We start from the raw sequence: 20,000 nt of genomic DNA on the forward strand, positions 1-20,000 counted from the left end.
ATTAATACTTTTGGAGTTTCTCTTCGCTATCCCCAGTAAGCATGATACCAACTATAAAGACCAGCTGTTCCACGTTTCATTCACATTTAATTTTTCTCGATCTCACCGCTCTGCACAAACGCTTCATTTATTTTCTCTTACTTTCACATGTCTCAATCCATATGATAAAAAACCTATGGACAAATACCACGCATATTCTGACGCCTCGTTTTCATGTTAAGAATGTTTAATCGCTCTCAATAAATTACTTTCAAGACCACACAGTCCTTAGTACTCTCTATATCATATCTCTCAAAAACACCAAAAGATTTCAGTTCTTCTTCTCCAAATAAATGTTTTTTTATTTACTCTCAAATCCCAGGCAAAATTGTTTAATAATCGTTCTATCCTAAAACCCATTTTCTTGTTTAATCCCACAACTGTCTCCCCCCATCAATTTTTCTGTTCTGTCTTACTTTCTCAGTCAAAATCCCACCATAAATGTTCTAAAGCGCAGTATATAGTATTATTCCCCTATACTTCTTACAGTCATCTTGGCCACCTTTATTCTTACAGAACAGAATACTTATTCCTCTCGGTCATTCTTGGAACCTTCCTCGGGCTCAGAAATTACTTAAAACCTTGGCCAGCCACTGGACCACACTCCCGCCAATTTACTAATATATATCTCCTGTGTTCCTCGCCAGTTCATGGTGCCTTTCCACTCGTCTGCCTCCTGAACACATCTTCAAGTCGCTACCCAAAAGCAATGAAATGTAAACTCATTACACTTTTGCAACATTCATGAATATTTATCTTCTATCTTTCATATTCAACAATCCTTTATGATGCGTATTCTGTCCATACAGGATTCCGTTCTCTTCATATAAAATCTAAATAATATGACACATTTTTTGTCTAGTATCTTCATTAAATGTTCCACCCTTCTCTAAACTTTTGACAACTGTAGATGATATTTTATTCCGTTCAGCAACTGCAACTATTACAATCTGTTTTTTTTTTATGATAAATCTCTCATATTCTTATCTTACCATTCACTGTTCTATTTTTATTCCCCATACTCCCTTATACCCATATACTCTTAATGCTAATTCTGTGATCCCCATATATGCTTTCACAAGTTCTTTCCACTGCAACGGCCTTGGCCAAAACCTTTTTCTTCCTTCATTTTCTTATATACAAGCCTTACTACTTGTCAGAATATTCATTTTTATTGACCCATTTATAGTTACAATTTGTAATAACACTATTCAAATAAACTTTGTGTTTGTTGACATCTCTGTTTTAGCCACATCTACATGTAGTGTGCTAACACGTCAAACTTTCTTTTGCATATTAATTTTTCAAAATAATCAACAATCAAGTACTCTTGCAAAACTTCCTTCCAAGAGTTTTTTCATCACCACACGCATACATACGCAATATATATATATATATATATATATATATATATATATATATATATATATATATATATATATATATATATATATATATATATATATATATATATATATATATATATATATATATATCGCTCCATCATTACAAGACTGTCGTAACTCCAAAATCTTGATTTTTCAAGAGATGCGTTTTAAAGTTTCAAAGTCCTATAACTGCACCGAGATTTTGATTTAGACTTAAAATCTTCCCAGCGCCATCTCTCGGCCAAAAATGCACTTACACTTACGACTTTATTGCAAAAGACGCAGAATTAAATGGGCAATCTTATGAGCTATGTAACTCAAAACTTCAAATTTTTGAGTTAGACAGTCTTGTAATGATGGAGCGATATATATATATATATATATATATATATATATATATATATATATATATATATATATATATATATATATATATATATATATATATATATATATATATATATATATATATATATATACTGTATATATATATATATATATATACAAACACACACACACACACACACACACACATATATATATATATATATATATATATATATATATATATATATATATATATATATATATATATATATACGATAAGTCAAAAGTTCCAGGAAAAATGTTGAATGATGTATTTACACAGGAATGAAACAACCCAAATACTTGGTAAACAATTATCTGTGATGTAGTGATCCATATAGACTTGATCTCAGTCATCCTCTTTACCGTGGTGTTAACATCTGCTTCAGAAAAGTAACTTCTTCATGGAAAATAAAAATTTTGAGATGAGAGCTAACATCAAGTTCTGACCAAGTGATTGGAAACCAGGAAAAATTATTGAAGCTTTGCAACAAGTTTATGGAGATTCTTCTCCATCTAAATCAGTTGTTTATGATTGGATAAAGCGATTTAAGGATGGTCGGGAGGACCTCAAAGACAACCCAAGAGAGGGAAGACCATCGACTGCAAAAAATGAAAGAATTGTGGCTTTGGTGCAGAATCTAGTGGATGAAGATCGTCGGATTACTATCGATATGATAGCTAATGAAACTGGGATCTCCCATGGTTCCGCATTCTCAATTTTAAATGAAAATCTTGGTTTGAGTAAACTTTCAGCACGTTGGGTCCCAAAGCGTTGCGCGAAGACCAACTGCATCAAAACTGAACTTTCTCTTGCAGTTTTAACGAAAATTTAATCAAATGAATCAGATTTTTTTGACCGGATTGTTTAAGATGAAACTTGGATCCATCAATATGACCCAGAAAGTAAAATTCAATCAAAGCAATGGTTACCAAGAGGTTCAGCTGCACCAGTGAAGTTCAAAGTGGCGAGATCTGCCCAGAAGGTTATGGCAACAGTGTTTTTCAAAGGAGTGATTTTGATTGATTTCCTTGAAGGACAAAAAACAATCACTGGAACTACTACAAGGGTGTTTTGCAAAAACTGAAGACTACATTGGCTAAAAAACGTCGAGGAAAGTTGCACCGCAGAATTTTTGTTCCATCATGATAACGCTCCAGCACATTCATCAAGGGTTGCAAGAGAAGTCCTACGGAAATTTAGGTGGGAAACTCTTCCACATCCTCCTTATAGTCCTGATCTTGCTCCTTCAAATTTTTCCTGTTCCCAAAACTCAAGGAACACTTAAGAGGAGTCCGGTTTGAATCTTTGGATGCTGCTAAACATGCAGTTTCAACATGGTTTAATAGAAAGGGCCCAAATTTCTACAAAGAAGGGTTGCAGAGGTGAAACAGCGCCTTGAAAAGTGTATAGAGTTAGATGGTAGATATGTAGAAAAATTATGTTTGAATTTCCTTAAATAAAGAGTATATTGAATTTTTCCTGAACTTTTTTATTCGTATATATATATATATTATATACCAGTTCTATCTGTAGGTTCTGTATTACTATGAAATCATGATGTATACGTTCTTAGTTGAGTTTAATTCATCACTGACTCTTAAAAGAAGGATTCTCGGTTCAGGAGGAATTTCTTCACTGGGCAAAATTAAATGCATATCAGTTCTTCATCCAAACGGTATCTGGGAGGAGATTTCTAGATATACTTTTCAACCAGCTTCGTTAATGTGCTTCTTAAGCACTTAAGGCGCACCAGGACTCTTTTGCCGAAAAGTTTGATAGAAGAATTTGCTGTAATTCTAGATAGTTTCAGTTTCTTTTTTATTCAATATTTTATTGACTCTAAATTTTGTACCATATTTTCATTATCTTTCATTATGCTTATGCAGGGTTATTCCATCAGTGTTTTGCCTGACAATGAATAAAAAAATTTCACAAAAATTTTTAATGCTTATATTACACTGAAAATAGTAGCTGTATTTTTTTGACGACTTTCCATAAAAATAGTATAATGCGGTTCTTTCCATAAGAAATAAATGCAATAGCCCCTCCGACGATTATTAAGATAATAATTGAGCGTTTATTACCTCTTAAACTCGGCTGCCTAGCGCCATAATTTCCTGTTTCATTTCTGAAGTTCTTGAGTACAAATGATGCTGCTGCACAATTTGCTTTTCAGTTCGGACACATTATTGCCTGGAAAGAAAAGTCTCGCTCGAAAACTTTATTGGACAATGTAAGACTATCTCCAAAGATCCCTTGAGAATTGAACCTGGAGTGAGATATAGGAGAACTGTTGTGTCATTTTTCTTGCTTCAGTTGTAAACAGTTTAAGGTTCCTCTCTCGACAGATGCTGCGTGATTTTCTTATCCGCGAGAGGCGTTTGCTTTGTTTGGATACTTTCTTTAATACAAACTAAATAGCAAAAATTCTGAATGAATGACTTTCTCGACGCTAATTGTTACCTGAACGTTAAACGACGATAAAAATCAGCCTTCATTCCTTCTTGTTTGTTTTTAATTGTATCGGTACATCTGTTCTATACTAAATAATTGCCAACCTAATTTGAATGTGCATGAATATTTTATCAGCGTAACTTTTACGGGAATATTTGAATTTAACTTAAAATCAGCTTTAGAAGAAAGATAAAAAAAATATATATCTCCGAAATGGAGAAACAAAATCAAGAAGTACCATATATAATATTCGGTGATAAAACACAGTGTTCAGTGATGGCTGATAATTTATAGTAAAAATGAAATTGTTTTACATTATGAAATAGACCAATCACGTTATGGTCATTAGCTTCGATTTCGATATAAAACCGATACGGTAAAATAACACGATAATCCTACACGCAATACGACATTATGACATCGAAAGTGAGTTAGAATTGGGAGTCTGGTGCTGACAAGGCTCTTATCAGACCTGGCCGTGGGATAACACACACATTCTCAGATTTACTGCCGATCGTGCGAGGATAAGAAATCTAAATTTCTATTGTTTTCATCAATATCTGGACGTAAACCGTAATGAAGATTACTCAGAATACCTCAGACATTCAATAAATTAAAAGAAATTTGTCCTCAAGTAACCTATATATATTTACAATGGTACTAAATATTCAAATGTCCTTGGTTTACAACCTGTAAATCGTGGGCCATGGCTCACTTTATGCGGTCGACCCGGGTCATTCGTCATTAATCCTTTGTCTGGCCGACCTGTCTTGTGGGTCCTAATGCTATCCAACATAATAAGAACCCTCGGAGTTTCTCCTTTAAAATTAGATGATATATAACCATGTGGATGTAATTATTTAACTTTTAACGTTATCTACGATATTTTGAAAATGGGGATTTTATGAAAACCCACGCTGTCTTTCAAGAATTCCATGTGATTTTCAATACACCTTTGAAAATATTTTACAGTATTTATAAAATTGGATAACACCTTTACCAAAGAATAATTCTCTGATGACAGTGCAAAGTAGGTAATAAGGAACAAAGTACAAATTCTGTTTAAACTAAATCGTTACTCTAGCCTATTTGGGTCATTTTCTTTCAGTATATAATCTACCCACTCGTAAAATTTATATTATTATACGAATTTTTCTTTGAGGCCATAGACTACAGCTATTTCATTCTTTTCCAGTTAATTATAGATATTTTTACTGAACCCAAAGAAAATTCTAAAGCTAGTCAGATCTTTACCAATGCTTACAGGAGGCTAAAAAAGATCAAGTACATGGGAATATCTGCAAAATACTGAGGCCTTTAAATTGCTGAAATAAGGTGTCTAACGCGAGCAAAATATAATTATTTAACCTCCCCATCCCACCCCCTGTCTCTCTGTCTCTCTCTCCCTCTCTGATTCAGTCTCTCTTCAAGATGGTTCCTAGTTTTACTTTTCTATAAAAGAAAACTGTTTTGCCGGCTTTGCCTGTCCGCCCTCCCTCAGAACTTAAAAACTACTGAGGCTAGAGGGCTGCAAATTGGTATGTTGATCATCCACCCTCCAATCATCAAGCATACCGAATTGCAGCCCTCTAGCTTCAGTAGTTTTTACTTTATTTTTTAAGATTAAAGTTAGCTACGATCGTGCGCCTGGCAGCGATATAGGACAGGCCAACATCTGGCCGTGGTTAAAGATTCACGGGCCACGGCTCATACAGCATTATACCGAGACCACCAACAGATAGATCTATTTCCGGTGGCCTTGATTATACGCTGTACAGAAAACTCGATTGCGCTGAAGAAAATCGACGCATTTTTTACTTGTTTACATCACTCTCTAAAAGATGTAATCACGAAACTGAGAAGCGTATTAGAATAGGGTATTTGCAAATAAATATGTATAAGGTAGCTCTATCTTTAGCCGGAAATCTTACGGGCTTCATTCCCAAAGGTGTTGAAAAGCAAGATTTAACTTTTTATTAGGCAGTGATTATCCTGTAATGTTTCGTACGATAAAATTTGACAAACAAATCGAGATGCCTAGATTATCCCTGTGCGGTGTTATATGAAGTTATGCATCGTAAGGATGTTGTATATGGTATGGAACATAAAGTTTTTAAATCTATCTTACTAAATTCGTCACAGAAATAATGAATACTTTGAAACCCATTACCCTTTATCTTCCAAAAATATGATGGCAAATGTACGGTAAAAAAAAAAAAAAAAAAAAAAAAGAAAGTCAACCATCTTGCTTCCTTTCTCTGACATATCCCAGCTCACAAATTCAGAGAAGGAAAATCAGCAGTTCTTGGAGGAAACATAAATTGGAACTACAATTTATGCCGAGTAAAAACGTCAGAAAGGAAAAAGGCGATCCCCATCCCCATTCCCGCCCTCTCTCTCTCTCTCTCTCTCTCTCTCTCTCTCTCTCTCTCTCTCTCTCTCTCTCTCTCTCCCTTTCTGCGTTCTCTAACATCGTCATTTACGTCAGCTTTCGCGTGGTTCCTATCAGGCAAGTAATCCTGTATCCAAAAAGATGCCTGGGCGTCTGTAGATAGTCTAACAATAAGAGAGGAATGAACCTCATTCTGTTTGAGAAATTGGATCCATCTGCCGTAATGGGAAGCAATATGGTAGATTTCGTCGGCACTTTCCTTTGGAAATTACTTTATATAATCCTTTCGTAATTTTCTAGAAAGGTTTCCTATTGTGAAAAAAATATCCGGAATAAATTAATACTTAAAGGAAAATAACAGGAAAAAATATTTAATTATAGGTTACTGAAATAATTTTGTGTTTTACCTGAAACGTACAATTAACAAAAAAAATAAATAAATTATTCTCATAAAAATAATCTTATTTTATGAAATGGAAAATACCACATGCATCTGACGGAATAAGTTAATCGTTCTATTCATGTATTAACAGACAAAGTATTCTTTTAATCATTAAAATCAGCACTAGACATATTATGGAAAAAATCTTAAATGTAATTATAATGAGTTCAAAATAAATACAAAATAAATTCTAAAACATTATCAGAAAATGTTGCAATATTCTAAAGACATTATATATATATATATATATATATATATATATATATATATATATATATATATATATATATATGATTTTCCATCCCTTTAGAATATTACATCATCTTCGATATAATTTATTTAGAATTTTACAGCTAATTATAATTACATTTAAGATACACACACACATATACAGTGTATATATATATATATATATATATATATATATATATATATATATATATATATATATATATATACATATGTGTGTGTGTATGTCTTTAGAATATTTAATTGTAATAGCCACAATGCCCTCTTAACTTTCTCGAATTCTTCGCGCTTTTTTGGATACGTTTGTCACTACAAAGCCTTAAGATCCAGTTGCAAGAAATATGAAGAAATTCTGGTGTGCGGGAACGGGAAACGAATCCGGGTCCCCTAATCAGAACGAGGTACCTTTGCCGACCTAACTCGTGGTCAGGTTGACAATGGTACCTCGTTGTGATTAGCGGACCTGGGATCGTTTCCGCTCCCCGCGCATCAGAATTTCTTCATATTCCTTGCATTTGGATCTTAAGGCTTTGTAGCGACAAGTGTATCCAAAAAAGTGCGAAGAATTCGAGAAAGTTAAGAGGGCATTGGGGCTATTACAATTACATATGTATCTGGTAAAAATGACCAGTAGATTCTACATATATATATATATATATATATATATATATATATATATATATATATATATATATATATATATATATATATATATATATATATATATATATATATATATATATATATATATATATATATATATATATATATATATATATATATATATATATATATATTGGAGTTTTAAATAAAAAGGGTTAAATTTTATAAGAAAAAAAGAAGACAGAACCAGGATGTGGCAAAGCAAAATGAAACCTAATTAAGAGAATGTACATAAAAATTATGCATACACAAACGGAACTGGAGTTTATGTAACTCCAGCCAATTATTAATTCAATGTACAAGTAAATTAATGCTGCCAACGCCGAGAGAGAGAATTAGTTTAAAACAGTAAGGGTCCAAGTAGTTGTAGTAATATAAGTTAAATTCCCCACCTTCCATTCTGTAGTTCCAACCTCTTGTACATCTCTCCACAATGTCGGTGTTTGCTTTTCATTAGATGGCTTTATATGCTAACTCTAACCAAGGGTATGCTGGGAGGCAGTGTGCTGGAGACAGTGTTTGCTTGTAGCTTAATGCAAGAGAATTAAAAGGATTGCGTAGCGGCCGTTTTATCGTAGGTCCTCAATGAGAAAACGGCCCTTACGGAACGTGATGGAATAACGCCCCATGGGGGTAGCGCAGCAAGATGTTATTATCAAGATTGTTGGTACCTGGAAAAAAGAAAGCAATGTAGAATTTCGGCTAAATATAGGAATGGAAATAGAAAAGTTCAGCTTACGAAAAGAAAATGGGGCTTACTTTCTCTTCGAAAGAGGTTTACGTAAAATCTTACCTTTTCCACTACTTTTCTGAAAGTCCTGGAAATACAGCAGTGAATACAATAAACCTTTAAATGTCGTATTAGCTAATAAAGCCGAATCAAACAAAGGTATGACATAATGAAAAGGAGAATCAAAATGGATTATGAGGCAAGGGCTCAGTGAGGGGAGGAGAAAGGGCGAATATCTGCAATAATAAATGTTTTCCATTTGATTTCTCGAAAATGAAAAGTTATCTAGATACGCTGTCAGGAGCAAAAAGGAACAAATACAGCAATATAATTACCCGGCAATGAAATATCTAACATAAACAAAACTATTTAATGCCACCTGTCGCATTTCAAATAAAACAGTAAAGCTGGATAGATTCGCCACTTTTCATAACAACGACTCTTTCAACGTTTTACTTTTCTTTTTCAGGAACGTAGCCGCGCAAGAAAATAACCAAAAAAGAGAAGCACAAACTTAGAGCAAACGCAGTGGTTTTAACCAACAGTATTGAAAACGACGTCTCTATTTTCGAGTGTATTATAAAGGAAGCACTTGCTGTCTGCTGGAAAGTAGTTTGGAGCATATGAATGTCACTTAACATCCCACGTAAACGCATGATTGTACGAGCCGACCTGCAAAGAAGCACATTAGAATAACGGAAAATGGTACACCGCTGGTACATTAATAGCACACGACTGTCGTGTGGTAATGGTGGACGACCGTAGTGGGGAAACCGTTATTGCCTCATGACAACGTCCAGTTGTTATCTTCCCTTTTTCTTTTTACTGTTGTTCTGCTACAGATTTTTTATTTTTTTATTTTCAGTGCTCTCGCCCAGTGACCAAAACTATCCCAAAGGTACAAAAACAACCTTCGTCGGACAATCATTTACCTTTCTTAATTTATTGTTATTTCAGCTTACATCTATTTAGGGGTTAGTTTAAGTTACTATTCAGTCCCAGTGCGTTTCACTCTTGTCACCCCTTTCATAAATTAATTATTGCTTTATCTTTTTTTTATGAGCTTAGTGAAAAGAGAGAGAGAGAGAGAGAGAGAGAGAGAGAGAGAGAGAGAGAGAGAGAGAGTCCACCCTTCCCTATTTATCCCCTACATAATGAGAAAACACTTATCAAAAAGGGTTCGAATATGCGTGACCTATATTTTCAGTTAAATGTTAGTATGATAATAATGTCAGAATCCTTATGAAAAAGCACATGCTGATGCATATAAACAGATGCCTACAAATCATGAACATTAATTAAGAGATAAAAAGGTATGCTGCAGCCACTGCTCCATTTCCTATAACGGGAATGTTCACGAGATTTACAGGAAAAATAGAATATCCATTCCAATGGTGTGTCAAATGATTTTAAAGTTTATAGAGAAAATCAGCATCTGTGTGTCCTGTAAACACGTCATGCTTCTTATAAACAGTGGAAGACCTTCTTGTTTTTTTCTGAAAATACCTATGACTTTTTTTATTAGGAACAATTAAAACTGTTTAAATCAAAATTTGTGCTTATTTCTCCAACCTTGTGTACAAGAAATAGTAATTTGACGGTAAGTACTATTTCGGTGTCATTCATTACCTAGACTTCAGTGGTATGATGCTTTGGTTATCAGTGTCGTTATAGTTTTTTTTTATGTTTTTGGATCTTCTGTTGGTCTCTCGTTTTGCGTTATCTGGGGCTATTTTAGTTTGACTTTTGTTTAATGTTAATAATGTTATTGTCATGTATATGGTGGTAATCATTTGTTTCATTATTCATAGGCATATACATTTATATCCTATACAATTCTAACTTCCATACGTGTGCTATTTTACGTGTTCATACTTCACCTACTGACACCCTCAAAGCTTATGACTCCTGATCACTACTTATCCATCACCGGTTCCTCTGAAAAGTTAGTTATCATTTCAACAATTTACCCTCCTTTCTATTGAGAGACTTCTAACTACACTTGTGCTCTTTGGTGACTTCCTTTATTAACGAATCCATGAAATTGTCAGACGCCCTTTCATTTATTAACCAGGTTTGACTGTTACTACTATTATGGCTAACATACCACCCATATCTTCATACTTTCATCGCCTTCATTCAAATTTTGAACATTACTAAAGTCATCTGTTCAAGCTTCTGTTACAATTTCAGCATGAGTATCTCGAAGATTTTCCAAATAAAAAAAAAATTTGCACCAGTAAAGATCATCCTTCCTACTATTTCATATTTTCAGTTCATAGGAAATGCCTTTATTGTGAACAATTTCCTTAAACTTCGTCACACCATAAAAACCATTCCAACGCTGACCCTACCTACATCCAGTACAATAGGCAATATCCCTTCATGATCCCTGACACCAATGTTTTCTTTCTTGTTCGGGATTTCCTCTGCACCTTGCACCCTTATAATTACTTATCCATACCCATCAACATAAATCTCTACGGGGCAAAGATAAATTTCTTCTATCACCACATCTATCGGCATTTGTTGATGTATAGCATGTTATTTCATCGTAAAATTACTTATAGAATTTCCTTCTGGAATAATTAATGTCCACCATTTTCCTGGTATTTTACTCTAGTTTGAAGTTCTCCCACAATATCGCCTTAGCTAATTTATTCTTCGTTTTTATCTTATTCCAAGGAAAATTCGCGCAAATAAAGTTCCACCTATAAAGATTTGCAAAACCATTTTGTTTGTTTGATTAGGAATACAGTAAAAGCAATTCATCTTGACATATATTCTATATATACGCCTATATTTTCAGGTATATTAAGAGTAAAATTGAAATATTTGGATTAGCTAGTCACAGAACTCGGCACAAGATGAGAATGCCATGAAAAATAACTCAGAAAAATTTCCGTACCTCTTTTCCTTTTGACCATTTTACGATGAGATCTAGTGCTTTTATTTCTCTACTGATTTGCATCAGTTTGCCTGATGGAGGGCTCATTTTTTGTAGTCTGGTAAATACTTTCACAAAATTAGAATACTTGCTTGTTAAAAGCGTCCTCAATCCGCCATGAAAGACTCCCCGTATTGTCAGTTCTCGGAAGATCTTGCAATGTATATTTTCGTCATCAGCGTCAGGGTTAATTTGAAAAACACCCTTTAAGGTCGAAGGGAGAATGAAAGCGCAGTGGCTTAATGGTGAACTCTGACTCCCCAAATGCTAAAAGTAAACCACATACTGAGGATTCAAAAAATAGCATATGGTCTGGACATTACTATCCCAAAATCTATTAGGCAACATGACCGATATATAATTTGACCAAGATCAAAAATAGCTGAAAACAAGGACTTCTGTAAGTTTTTCCCCTTTTCACTGTAAAACAAAAGCTTTTGTAAGGCGAATGAAATAGAGGACTCAGAACTCAGAGATTTGATGAATATTTAAACGTTCTGTTATGCATTCATGGCAAGGCATTCAAACCAGATTCCATCCTTAATATAATCTAAAGTCATTCGTCGATACAACTATTGTCTGCTAAGAAATTTTTACTTTCTTGGAAAGGCTTGAAATTTTGTTTTAATTTGACGAAAAGCACCACATGTCGATACTTCGAGAACCCATCTAGAGCTCTCAGAGCTATGTCTCCCACCGTTGTATCGCTCTTCATAATAAAAGAAGGTTATACTTTGCATTTGTGAATTTGCTTCGTCTTCTATTGTAAATGTTTTTAAGCAAACACAATTTCAGTCTGATATGTTCTTCCGATTTAAATTGAAGTACCATATACTTCTATGTGTGTGACCTCAGAACGGAAAAAGTTTTTGCGGTTCGACGGAATTAAGAGTTGCAAGAATTCGAGCTTCACTAGAAAAATGATCAAAATGCATTAAAAAATGACTGCATGTGTAAAAAATAACTCCTCTTAAAATATGTTTGCATAAAATGGGTCGTCTTAGCAAAACGCCATTACAGGACACTTCAGAATGTGGGTGAAATCGTCTTTGGTGGAATTTTCCACTAGTGTTATTTCCCATGGAAAAAAATAATTGGATGAAATCTTTATGGATAGAACTTACTTTGGTGGAATTTTCGTGGAATCTCACTTTGTGATTATGAATATATTTCAGGTAGTTAATATTTCAGGTAGTTACATCTTTAAGTTAAGTATGTCTTAGTTTAACCAGACCACTGAGCTGATTAACAGCTCTCCTAGGGCTGGCCCGAAGGATTAAATTTATTTTACGTGGCTAAGAACCAACTGGTTACCTAGCAACGGGACCTACAGCTTATTGTGGAATCCGAACCACATTATGACGAGAAATGAATTTGTATCACCAGAAATAAAATCCTCTAATTCTTCATTGGCCGGTCGGAGAGTCGAATGCTGGGCCAACAGCGTGCTAGCCGAGAGCTCTACCCACCCCTCAATGAAGAACTAGTTACATCTTTAAATTTATCAGATCCAACATTCCTTTCCATGAAGTTCCTACTAACACACCAATTCCCATCTAAGCTCACAGCTATCCAAAGAATTACAAACCCCCAAAAATCAGTCAGTAACATTTATTTATATATTTTATCATTAACCTAACATCTTGATATTTTGTTTCGTTGCCAAACTCATTTGCCTTTACGTGATAAAGTTCGCCTTTAAAATTATATACTTCAGGTGGATATATCTTTAAATCTGTCACATCCAATATTCGTTTTCATGAAGTTCCTATTAACACACTCATTCCCATCTAAGCTCACAGCTATCCAAAGAATTACAACCCATTTATATATTTTATCATTAACCTAACATTTTGATACTTTGCCTCGTTGCCAAACTCATTTGCCTTTACGTGATAAAGTTCACCTTTAAAACTATATATTTCAGGTAGTTATATCTTTAAATCTGTCACATCCAATATTCTTTCCCATGAAGTTCCTACTAACACACTCATTCCCATCTAAGCTCACAGCTATCCAAAGAATTACAACCAAAAAAAATCAGTCAGTAACATTTATCTATATATTTTATCATTAACCTAACATTTTTATATTTTGCCTCGTTGCCAAACTCATTTGCCTTTACGTGACAAAGTTCACCTTTAAAACTAATTTTTGCCACTGAAAACAATTCTCCCAACTTTTTGTACAAAATTCTATACGTAAGGTTTCTTATCTGTACACCCTGAAATTATCCGTGACATTTTTATATCACAAATATTAAACTATTAAACCATAAAGATCGTTTAATATCTATTTCACTATGCTTGTGAATAAGTTACACTCAATGGATTTATAATTGATGAGTAATTCGCCACCACTGGGATTCGCAACTCTGCCTGGTTTACAAACAAAGATGTAGGTAGTGTGTTAACGTGGCTTTTCTTAATAACATTCACTTCAGGGTGTGACGTCCCTGCCTACACGAGTTGGGGTAGAAGAGACTCTTTAGCCTTGGCGGGCAACTCTTCTAGGAAAAGGACACTCCGAAATTAACCAAGGGGGGAAAAGGACCCTTTAGCCTTGGTAGGCAACCCTTCTAAGAGAAGGTTACTCTGAATAAAAACCTTCTTCTCCAGCCTTGGACTGTGCCATGGCCATTGTACCGTGGCCTTCATGGTCTTGGGATGAGTTCCCTAACCTTGCTTGATGGTACAATCAGCGATTTTTCCTCTTTGTTTTGTTAACTTTCTGGTTTTTTTCGAAAAGTCTGTAGGGCAGGCTGATGAGAAAGCAAAAGTTGCTTGGTGGATTATCAGGAAAGTGCCTCCCTCTTTACCTAATCTTTTTCAATAACATATGGTCAGGCTTATTCATACTTTCAATGGAATTTTCATAAATAATGTAAATACTGTTGTTGTTGATTTTATTATTGTTGTTTATTGTTCTCTTGATTTTTACAATGTTGCCATTGTTATGAGTCTATGTATTAGTTTTGCTACTAATTTAAGTTCTTAATTTTAATTCTTTTGGGAGTCATTAAGCTGAAACTTGGACCTGCTACTCATTACTGTAAGAAAAATTGTAGAGTACTTTACTCAAATTTTTCAGGGCTTCAGGTAAAATTTTCTTGATCTTCAGAGTTGTGCCCATAACTACGATTTGTTGTTTTTCTGAGACACTTGTAAATGGTAGCAAGTCAAAGACAGTTTTTAATTCCAGGGTCTGATGGCCCTGACTTTATTTACTGTTGTAACATCCCACATGTGGAAGGTATAGCTGTATACACTAAGTCTGGACGACCTATTTATCATGAGAAAAACTTGGAGTGTAGTTGTCATGTTCTTTGTTTTATGATTTTCAGTAAGTTCTACAACATTTAAGTATCTGCTGTTTACTGAAATCCAAATATCGATAATCCTATATATGACTGTCTCTTAGAGAGGACTAGTAAGGCTCATTCCCAGGATTCAATAGCTTCATTCGTTATTTGTGGAGACTGCAGTACAAAGCACAGTGAGTGGCTTCATTCAAATTCCACAGATCAACATGGTCAGTCTGCTCTTGACTTCTGTGTACCCTCCAATTTTGTCAAGCTAACTGAGGAACCCACGCATATCTCTGGTAGTAGATTAGACCTCATATTCCTAGACATTCCAGCTGTTGTCTAGTCCATATACGAGATGTGTTAAAGAATATGCGACCTTTATTCATAAAAAATACTAGTATTCAGATACAACAATCTTACACTAATCCCCTTGAAAGTAGTCCTCTTGGGCTACCACACACTTCTCCCAACAGCTCTGCCACTGTCAGAAGCAGCACTGGAACGCCTCTTTTGAGATGGTACGTAGCTGGTCCATTGCATTATGCATGATGTCTTCTCTGGACTGAAATCTGGTCCCTTTCAGGAGCATTTTCAGCTTGGCAAAAAGCCAGAAGTCACCTGGAGCCATATCATGAGAGTTGGAAGCCTCATGAAGCACAGGTGTGTTGTGTTTGGCCATGAAACTCTCTGTCAAGTGTAAAGAATGGGTGGGTACGTTATCATGTTGGAGCTGCCAACTGCCCACTGCCCACAGATCCACCTGCTTGCATCTCACAGTATCATGAAGGTGACACAGGACTTCTTGGTAGTACTCCTCGGTGATGGTTGTGCTGCGTGGTGCGTAGTTATGATGAACCACGCCACTAGAGTCAAAGAAGATGGTCAGTATGACTTTGACACTGCTGCGGACCTGCCTTGCTTTTTTTTTTGGCCTCGGGGATGTTGGATGCTTCCATTGTGATGACTGCAACTTTGTTTCTGGGTCGTACCAATAAATCCAGCACTCATCATCAGTGACCACTGTGTTGAGGAAGTTGGAATCACTGTTCACAGTCTGCAGCCAGCATGTCCTGTGCAATTACCAAACGGAGTTGCTTCTGCTCGATTGTTAGCAGCTTTGGCAAGAGCTTCGCTGAGATTCTCCTGAAGCCCAAATTCTCAGTTAAAATGGGATGAACGAATCCAATACCGATGCTTCCCTCGTCTGTAAATTCTCTGATCATGATTCGACAACTCTGCATCACCAGGGTTCTCACTTGGACTCATTTCCAGATGTCGAGGGCCTACCAGAACATGCTTCACTCACTGATGTGCGTCCACCTTTGAAGCGGTTGCACCACTCCTTTATCAGTGTGGTACCCATTGCTTCATCCCTGAAGGCCTGGTGAATCTTGTGGATCATTTCCACTTGGGAATTGCCAAGCTTTACACAAAATTTAATGCAGTAACACTGTTCAAGTTTTTCTGTCCTTTTGTCAAAAATGAAAATCTGACGACGCTCACTTACACTTTTTCACTCATTGGCGGACAGCTTCTGCAGGCAGGAAGAAATTCAAGCATTCTCATTAGGATTGCCTACTTATGTGCACAAAGCCATGCCTCCCAGGCTTCATTTGTTTACACACGAAAAATTATGGTCGGATATTTTTTGACACACCTCGTATATGCACTCCCGATCACTGTGCTATTGAGATGGACATATCTGTCAATCATTACATTCTTGATGCTACCACTGGAAAAATGGTCTGCCTGAAATCTGAGACCAATTGGGATTGTAGTACAGAAGCTTGTCAGGAACTTGATATTTCAGATGATATATCAGATCCAGATCCCAAGAAGTTAAATGAACTGCTGATGGCTATTTCAGTAAGGTATGTCCCTAGAAAGGTCACCGAATTCAGGACAAATGACCAGCCACAGTTTGATGATACATGTAGATGAGCTTACCATGACAAACAGACCAAATTTAAGACATGGAGACGAAATAGTTTAAATGAAAATTACTCCATTTTTGTTGAGTCTTGCCGTGCTGCGAATAGAACTTACCATACTGCCAAGAGGTATTACAATTATTTCTTGAAGAGGAAACTTGAAGGAATTACTCAGCCTCATCTGTGGTGGATCAAATTGGCATCATCTATCTTTGGGTCAGCCTTGTCTTCTATACCATTACTACTAACAGATGATGGTAAACTGGTAACTGGACCTAAGGAAAAGGCTAAACTGCTTCATCAAGCTTTTCAAGCTAAGCAATCAGTTAAGGATGTCCCTCTCCCTGATACTTTCACCCTGAACCTATTGTTTCAAAATTTGCATTTCACTTTAGGAACATTAAGTGCCTTCTTGACAATCTTGGTGAGAAGATCCTGATGGTCTCTTCTCTTTATTTTTAAAAAGATTTCTAATGTGTTGTCTCCAAAGGTTAGTCGATTCTGTGATTTTTATGTCGACATAGTATCTTTGCAGATGAGTGCAAGCTTAGAAATATAGTGCCTGTTCCAAAGAATGGCATATTGTACTCTGCAGTAACTACAGGCCAATTTCTATTTTCCCTGTGCTCTCCAAAGTTGCAAAAAACTTATTAACCCCTGTATATATAAGTGGATTCTAAAGGATTGTTATTTGATAGTCAATATGCATATAGGAAGCATTTAGGTAGCTGCCATGCTCTTGTAGACTTATCATGCCATTTGCAAGAGCACCTCTATGAGGGTTTTGAGTACAAAATAATTCAAATAGATGTCAGTGCTGCTTTCAGTTCAGTAAATCACAAGGCACTTATATATAAACTTCAGAATCTTGGAGTGGGTGAATATGCTTAGTATTACTTCAAGATTTCCTTACAGGTAGGCAGCAATAAGTTGCTGTTGACGGGATCTTTAGCGAAACAAGCCTACTGTTTCTGGAATTCCACAGGGTAGTGTTCCTGGTCCACTGTTATTTTCAATGCATACAAGTGATGCGGTTGTTGGCCTAGAAAACAAGATTGTTCAGTATGACAATGATGCAACACTTTTGGGTGTAGTAAGTCTCCACTTGTGAGTAATGAAGCCGCCCTTAATCTTAATCATGACATGGAGTGAATTAGTGAATGGTGTAGTCGATGGGGTATGAGGCTGAACTCCAGTAAAATGAAAACCCTATTGATAAGAAGATTTCGTACAGATTTTCCACCCCATCCTCCCATTCAGGTAAATGAGACTCTGCTGAATCAGCCTGAGGCTTTAACTATTCTAGGTGCAACTTTGGACTCACAACTTACTTTTGAGAAACATCTAATGAAAGCTTCAGCAAATTCAGCACGAAAGTTAGGTATTGTGTGTAAGGCCTCTTATATTTACAACAGTGATAAAATCAGCGCAACTTGTTTTAGATTATTTGTCATTCCTTTACTTGAATACTGTTCTCCAGTGTGGATGTCTGCTTCTGCCGGAGATTTATCTCTTTTAAATGGAGTGCTTCGTGGTGGTAGGTTCCTGTATTATTACCAGTTATGATTTGGACAATCGACGGATGGTCTCTTGTTTGTTACTTTTTTCATATGTTGTATTTTAACAGAGATCTTTCACATTCTCAACTGATCCCTGAGCCCTCTTTCCTGCCGAGAACGGCCAGATTCGCTGAACAGCAGCGACAATATGCAGTAAATGAGCCTCGCTGTCAAACTTGTCAGTTCCAGGGGTCCTTTATTCTTCACACCGTTGGACTGTGGAACAGCCTCCCTGATGATGTGCAACTGGAACTTCAGAAGTTCAAGCAAAAATATAATGCATTACTAACCTAATACATTTCTCTTTGTATTCTAATAATTTACTTATATTTTTTTCTATTTATTTTTTAATTTGTTAATTTATTTTTTTCATTTTTAATAATTGATCTCGTCTTTCTGTCGTTCTCATTACCTTCTGTTACTTTTTTCAAATGAACACCATGTTCTTTGGAAGCTTGAATTTCAAGTCAGTGGCCTCTGTAGGCTTGTTCCATACGAATAGGGGTTTATTTTCTGAATAACAATAATGATAACACTAACTTCCACAATGATAGCTAATTAGTAAGTTTGAAACATGTGGCTAATTATGAATTCTTGTCACGTATACTGTGACATTATTCAAATTTACAAATATTAAGCCACAAATATCGTTCAACATACAGTTCTCTATAGCTCGGGAATAACTTATACCCAAGGGGAATTATACTGCAAATGCTAAGTGCATCGCCACCAGTGGGAATCGCCCACTGCCTGGTTTACAAACAATGATGCACAGTGGCTTTAAACCACTAAGCTATTAAGAGAAACATAGGTTGATACGACTTTGTTGCATAAGTCTATCGAATTCAGGTTTTGTATTTGGAATCAATATCAACCCATCTCCAGCTATATAGGTGACTGGTAAATTTGTAACACGTGGCTATTCAGAAGTTTTTGTCATAGCCAGTATGACATTTTTTATATTCACATATATTAAGGCAAAAATTTCGTTTGCTATTCAGTTCACTGTAATTGGGAAAAATTAACATCCCAGGGGAATTATAATTGACATGTGCTTCGTTACTAGGGAGATTCGATTTTTTACCAATCAATCATGAAGAAGGGTTTAAGTTGATATCGATTCTGCTGTACTTATTCTTAACGAATTCAGGTTGTACTTAGAATCGATATCAAACCATTTTTTTTTATTCACAAATATTAGCCCACAAATATTGTTTAATACCCAATTCATCATAACTCTGAAATAACTGATAACCAAGGAGAATTATAAATGAGCAGTGTTTCTAACCGCTGTCTGGTTTGAAACAACGGTGTACAGTGACTTTTGACCACTCAGCCATCAAAAGAGGTGTAAACTGATATCGACTTTGCTGTACATAGGCCATGCCTGTCGAATTGAGGTTTGGTATTTAGAATCGGTATCAGTCCACCTTCACCATGACAGCTGATTGGTAAGTTTGTATCACGTGGCTAATTATGAATTTTTGTCATAAACACCGTGAAATTTGTTTTTAACAAATATCAAGCCA

General features: G+C 35.5%; 1 long non-coding RNA gene across 1 annotated transcript in view; it reads right to left on the reverse strand.

The window, feature by feature from the left end:
- LOC136835442 (uncharacterized) overlaps nt 1–20,000 on the reverse strand; it is a 196,220-nt gene that overhangs the window by 160,688 nt on the left and 15,532 nt on the right. The window contains exon 2 of the long non-coding RNA XR_010852156.1: nt 8,390–8,668. This is a non-coding gene — a long non-coding RNA (uncharacterized lncRNA). The remainder of the gene's footprint in view (nt 1–8,389; nt 8,669–20,000) is intronic.

This window comes from Macrobrachium rosenbergii, chromosome 55 (genome assembly GCF_040412425.1).
Source record: "Macrobrachium rosenbergii isolate ZJJX-2024 chromosome 55, ASM4041242v1, whole genome shotgun sequence".
Taxonomy (NCBI): domain Eukaryota; kingdom Metazoa; phylum Arthropoda; class Malacostraca; order Decapoda; family Palaemonidae; genus Macrobrachium; species Macrobrachium rosenbergii.